At 38.6% G+C, this 7,009-nt stretch overlaps 1 pseudogene; it reads right to left on the bottom strand.

Moving 5' to 3' along the window:
• Window positions 1-247: 247 nt before the first annotated feature.
• Window positions 248-2,082, bottom strand: LOC121024073 (tubulin alpha-1A chain-like; annotated as a pseudogene).
• Between the last annotated feature and the right edge of the window lie 4,927 nt (window positions 2,083-7,009).

Genomic DNA, 7,009 nt, shown 5'->3' with positions numbered 1-7,009 from the left:
CTGTGTCCCTTGGATAAATTCCTAGCAGTGCTATTGCTGGGTCATAGTGATGTTTCAATTCTATAATCTCTTCTGCATTTATTAGCTAGAATTCTTCTATACAACAAACTACCCCTTAATTAAGTGGTTACTTGATCTATATGGAAAGGAAGAATGAATGCTTACATTTGCACTATTTCCACTTTTCAAAACGATGCCATATTTCACTCATATCCTCCAAAGATGAATATTGAGTTGGTTTCATTTGTTTTTTGTTTTCCTTTAAAGTGTCCTCATGAGCTCTAGATGTTTATATATTTGAGTTTGAGATCTATTGCAGTCATTAATAACTATGATGTTGAAATTGTTCTGTCTTTGGCCTATGGAATCCCCTTTGGGTTGGAATTTGTGTCTTTGATATGTTTTCTGGTATAAGCATTTGGTCCGAACTCACCTGGTGCAATCCCTACAAAGTCCCAGAATTAGACATTTTTCCAAGGAAGCCTAGTTCGTCCTAAGGGAACATGTTTTTAGACAGTTCAATCTGGGACCTAGAGGTGCTCATTGTTACTGGATTGGCCATTGTTTTTTTTCTTTCCAGTGCATGGAGCCTAAAAATACATATAGGCTTTCCTGTAAAAGCAACATCTTTGTGACATTTTTAACTTTAGTATTCCTCTCCTTTTTCTTCCCCCTCTCCTTAAACAGAATCTACACAAACTTCCTCATAATAATTGTCAAGGTTAGCCATGTTCTCACAGGCCTCAGAAAACTCACATTCCTCCATGCCTTCATTCATATTACAGTGAACAAAGACATTCTTGGCATACATCAGGTCAAACTTGTGCTCCACGCCAGCCCAGACCTCAAGAATGGCTCTGGTGTTGCTCAGCATGCACACAATTTGCTGTACATTGAACAGGTCTCCTGCACCAGGTAGCACAGTGGGAGGCTATTAATTAATGACAATTTTGAAGGAGTGGGGCAACAGTACACTAACTGAATGGTACACTTGATCTTGATGGTGGCAATGACAGCAATGATATCTTTGGAAACCATGTCACCATGACACAACAGGCAACAACCCATGTATTTACCATGGTGAGGATCACATTTCACCATCTGGTGGGCTGGCTCAAAGCATGAATTTTTGATTTCTGCTACAGAAAGCTGTTAATGGTAGGCTTTCTCAGAATAGATGATGGGAACATATGTGGCCAGAGTAAAGTGGATGCAGGGATAGGGCACCAGGTTAGTCTGGAATCTGTAAGGTCAACATTCAGAGCTCCATCAAATCTGAGGGAAACAGTGATGAAGAACATAATTTGACCTATAAACCTATTTAGGTTATTGTAGGTTGGGTGTTCAATATTGAGGTTTCTATGACAGATGTCATAGATAGCCTCATTGTCTACCATGAAGGCACAATCAGAATGCTGCGGGTAATGAGGATGGAGTTGTAGGGCTCAACTACATCTGTGGAAGCCTGAGGAGGGAGGTAAATTGACAACTCCAGCTTAAACTTCCTGCCGTAATTAACAGAGAGATGTTCCATCAGCAGGGAGGTGAACCTAGAAATGGTTCCCCTCCAAAGCTTTGGAAAACCAAGAAGTCTGGAAGGCCTATGCACTGGTTCAGCCAGTTTTGGAATTCAGCCCAAGACAAGGTCAAGGATCTCCTTGCCAATGGTGTAGTGCCCTCAGGCATAGTTATTTCCAGCATGTTCTTTGCCTCTGATGAACTGCTCAGGGTGGAAAAGCTGGTGGTAGGTTCCAGTGTGAATTTCCTCAATGACTTTGGGTTCCAGGTTTACAAACACTGCCCTAGGCACATGCCTGCCAGCACCCATCTCACTGGTACAGGTGTTGAAGGAGCTCCCAGCAGGGGTTGCCAATCTGAACACCAGCCTGGTCAACTTGGATGGAGGTGCACTCACGCATGGTTGTTGCTTTGCAGCTGCTGAGCAGATAGCAGAGAGGAAGAGGAGAGGTTGTTGCTTCTTACGGCATGACTCTTAAGTGGTCATTATAAGAAAACCTGAAAAAGATACCATTTTGTGTCTTATAATTTTTAACACCTACTCTCTTATTAACTTTCAAATATGCAAGACAATATTGTTACCATAGAACTGTAGTCACCATACTGAACATTACATCTCCATGACTTATTTTTGCTGGAAGTTTGTACTTTTAACCCCATTCAACCATTTTGCCCACTTGGCACCCGTCATCTAGGTATTCAATACATCAAAAAGTCTCTGACAGTTGCTGTACATAGATTCTGGTATGTTTTGTTTTCATTATTATTATCCTTTTAAAATTCAACAATTATAATCTGTATTTCCATTTGGGCCCAAGATTTGTTTAAGACTCTCAAGTAGAATCCATTTTCATGAATATTCCATGTTCTTCTGAAAAGTGTCTTGTCTAATAGAGATCAAAATCCAGTATCTCTATATATAAGGTCCACCTTTGGGATTATGTTGTTTCAGTCTTCTCTACAATGACTAAAAGTATCTCCATTTGAACATTTATGGATTGTGGAAAGTGTATTAGAATCATCTATTATCAGTGTGCTTCTTCCTGTTGCCCTTTGTACCTAATGTAGTTTTTGCTGTATGAATACTTTTACCATGTGATTGTGTATATAAATATAAATATTACACATCATACTTGTGAAATTTAGCCATTAGCATGAAAAATTAACTTTTTTCTTTTTAAACCCATTTAAGCCTTAATTGTACTTTCTCAAATACTGAGATTATAACACCTCTTTTCTTGTTGTTGGCAATTCCTGATATATATATACTTTTATTTCAAAATTTGTGTCAGGGTGCCTGGGTGCCTCAGTTGGTTGAGTGTCCAACTCTTGATTTCATTTCAGGCCACGATCCCAGGGTCATGGGATCAAAACCCAGGTCAGGTTCTGTGCTGAGGCTCTCCCCCACTCATACTCACTCTGTCTCTAAAATTAAAAAAAAAAAAGTTAATATATGTGAATTCCTTTGTGTTAGGCATATCTCTGGAAGAAGCATAGGTTTTGTATTTTCCTATAATAGGTAATTTGAAAACAGTTTTACTAGATGAGTTCGGTGTATTTACATTAACTTACATGATCAATGTGTCTAATCACTTGGGCTCACTCATGTTACATAGATAATAAACTCATAGAAGTTACATACTCTTATACTAGATCATGTGTTTCATATGCTCACTCTTTTTATTTATATAAGATGGCTATTGTTTTCTCTTAGTGGTACTTTTATACTAAATTTCTAGCTACCCCACTTAATATTCTTGATATGGAATAAAATCTTACCAATGAATACAGAAATAGCCAAATTATATTAACAGATATTTCACATAATAACAATATACATACTCATTAATCTTTAAGAAATATGCTAAGTTGGGGTGACTGGGTGCCTCAGTCGGTTAAGTGTACAACTCTTGATTTCAGCTCAGATCATGATCTCATGGTTTGTGGAATTGACCCCCTCCTTGGGTTCTATGCTGACAGCACATAGCCTGTTTAGGATTCTCTCTCTCTCTCCCTCTCTCTCTGCTCCTCCCCTGCTTATTCTCTGTCTCTCTCTTTAAAAATAAATAAACATTAAACAAAGAAACATGCCATATTACAATATATAAAGAAATACAAGTTGATATACCCAGATATCATGCAGAGTGAAAAATAAAAGTTATTTAAAAATATTTAAAATGTTGGGGCACCTGAGTGGCTCATTTGGTTAAATGTCTGACTCTTGGTTTCAGCTCATATCTTGATTTCGTGGTTTTTGTGAGATCAAGCTCTGTGTTGGGTTCTGTGCTGGCAGCGCCAAGTCTGCCTGGGATTATCTGTCTCCTTCTCTCTTTGTCTCTCCCCCACTTGTATTGTCTCTATCTCTCTAAAAATAAATAAATAAACTTAAGAAAATATTTAAAAGGTGGAGCACCTGGGTAGCTCAGTCCGTTCAGCATCCAACTTTGGCTCAGGTCATGATATTGTAGTTCATGAGTTTAAGCCCCACATCAGGCTTGCTCCTGTCAGCGTGGAGCCTTTTTTGGATCCTCTATCTTCCTCTTTCTGCCTCTCCCCAGCTTGTGCTCTCTTTCTCAAAAATAAAGAAACATTTAAAGTAACATTTAAAATGTAATAATTTGAAGGAAAATATATTCAGAAGACATATTTTGGAGAGCTGCATTCCTGCCTCTAAAATGTGTGTGACACTGGAGTGGTGAGTTACCCTTAATGAGCTTGAATTTGATCATCTGTAAAATGGGTATATTGATATTTACCTCAGAGAGCTATTATAAGAAATGAGCAAAACTTTAGAAAGCACCTGATACATAATATTTCATCAAATATATGTATGGTTTGCTGTGTTCTTCCACCTACAAAGAAATGTCTTGAAAATGAACATCTCACAGAGATCCTACAGATTGAGCATAGGGAAAGGAATGCATAGATATTTACCTGATGGATAAGCTTTGGTGGTGTTAACTTATAGGATAAATTACCTAAAGATGGTGGGAATGAGGATTCAAATAACTGACTCTTTATTTTTGTTAAGATTTCTGATCTTTTTACATTCCATTTTGACAGTGAATAACACCTTACTTTGAGCCCCAGAAAGGAGAAAAGACAAATAAAAGAATATCAAGATAGGTGGGCTGTACAGCAGACTGAAATAAAGAGATATGGGTCTCAAATACCAGATGGATCATAGACCATAGGACCATGGGTAGCCACTTCCCCTGCACAGGACTTTGTTTTAACACAAAGAAGATTGTAAACCTAATGGTTAGAGATGGGGTCTACTTGAGAATTTTTAATAAGTGATTTCATGATCTTTAATAAATGTTAAGTCCTATGTGAAATATACATGCAGAGAGTAGGCATTATATAGGCATTCAGAGAGAATGTAATAGGAGGAAATACATGTTATTTTATATGTATATTTTATTATAAAATAAATATACATAATATTCCAGTTCCAAGTTGCTTCTTTCATGCTTTGGGGCTCAGTGCCCAGGCTCTATTTTAAGTAAAACCACTGGGATCCCTCCTGACCCTAGTGAGTGGGGGTGTGGGTCCTGACTCAAGGGTGTCCTGGAGCTGCTTTCTTTTAAAGGCAGTGGCATGAAAGGTAAGACAGGTAAAGACTCTGAGACCTGGCTTCTCCCTGTTTAAAATAGGGATGTGAACTCGCAACTTTCAGTGGTACACATGAGCAAGCCCCTAGCCCTGTGGTTACTGTGGGATCATGAATGTCTGTATGAATTCAGGCCAATTCTTACTCCTTTTCATCTTTGTTGCTATGGGATATATTAGGAAAGGAGAAGAAAAGGCCCTGTGAGAAGTCCATTATAATATGTGGTTGTTATGATCATGACCCAATTTTATAAATGTGATTGTCACTAACCTAGTGCCTGGCATGGTGAGGACACATAATCACACCCCAAAAACATAGTGCTTGCTGGATCTGTCTCTCCCTGTGCAGCTCCTCATGTCAGTGGTCCAGTTCATCTTAGATGCCTGAAGGAGGCAGGTTCTGGAGATCTGTGTTCTGATGGCTGCTGAAGCTTCTATTCCAGATTCAAGGGCAGCAGTCCTCCGGAGACACCAACACCTCACATGCCTAGTGGAATATGATGCCTGACTCAAGTGAGTTCATAGATATGAGTAGCTCCTCTGAAGTTCTCACAGAAGCCTAAAAATAGAGAAGCGTCTTTGATCTCATGGGAGAAAGGTTTAGCAGTTGGAATTTCATTTCATCTGCAGCTATGTGCTATGTAGTAGCCTTCGTGGCCCATGGTATTTATGGTTTTTTTTTTCTGTAATCAATTGTCCAGCTGGACAAAGTAGTAGTTCTTTCATATGCATTTGCAATAAATGAACCATTTTTAATGTATAAACACTAATCTGTAGTTATTATTCCACAAGTTGGTGTGGAAATGTGAATTGTCTTAGCAATTCGAGATTGTAACAAATTCTGTGGTACCCACTTTTTTTAACATTATATAATAAATTTTTTTAAAGAGCCAGATATTTTCCAAGAGCTTGTTAAAATGTCATTTACTAGAATTTAATATTAAACAATAGTTATTATCCTTGATTTTGGCCTATTATAGTGATATTTAGTCTCTTTCCATAAGTAGCACATTATTCTTCACCTTAGAAGAGCCAAATCCCAATCATGCTCCAGGACATTAGCTGCAAACAAACCTAGGCTGACACTGGCTTTAATACCCTTACCTTTGGTAATTTATGGAATAACACCTATTGTTCACCTGACACTCACTTTTAATGGAACCTACTGTGGATTCCTGAAGAAACATGCACTCTAGACATTTCTAATGTAAACCCCTAGCCCGAAGCAGTGATAAGACTCATTCTCCTTTCCTTTCCAAGTCTCCCAGACACTCTGCTATTCTGTCACACACCCTATTCAATAAACTCTTTTTTCACTTTCTACAGCTTGCATTTTATTTCTATCCTGTGTGAAGCCAAAGTCCCTCTTGTCTGGTCCTGTGGGACCCTCTCCTGGGTTCTCAGACTCAGCTTGCCTGCATCACTGTGAGGTTAACAAAGTAGCCTAAATGTAGAAAAGCTGCTTTGATCTCATCATGGGAGAAGAGGTTTAGCGGTTGGACTGTCATTCTTTGAGTAGCTACATGAAGTATGGTAGCCTTTGAGGCTCATTCTAGAGAAGTCCTCTTTTGTCTGAAAGCAATTAATGAATCAGCTTGACAAAGACCTGATTTTTAATATGCACCTACAAAAAATATGTATATTTTTCTTTTTTTTTTTTATATATGAAATTTATTGTCAAATTGGTTTCCATACAACACCCAGTGCTCATCCCAAAAGGTGCCCTCCTCAATACCCATCACCCACCCTCTCCTCCCTCCCACCCCCCATCAACCCTCAGTTTGCTCTCAGTTCTCAACAGTCTCTTATGCTTTGGCTCTCTCCCACTCTAACCTCTTTTTTTTTTTTTTTTCCTTCCCCTCCCCCATGGGTTCCTGTT

Source organism: Herpailurus yagouaroundi, unplaced genomic scaffold, assembly GCF_014898765.1.
Source record: "Herpailurus yagouaroundi ecotype Mexico unplaced genomic scaffold, PumYag 53479, whole genome shotgun sequence".
Taxonomy (NCBI): Eukaryota; Metazoa; Chordata; class Mammalia; order Carnivora; family Felidae; genus Herpailurus; species Herpailurus yagouaroundi.
Note: the sequence above shows the minus strand (reverse complement) of the source record. Positions and strands in the feature narration are given on the sequence as shown.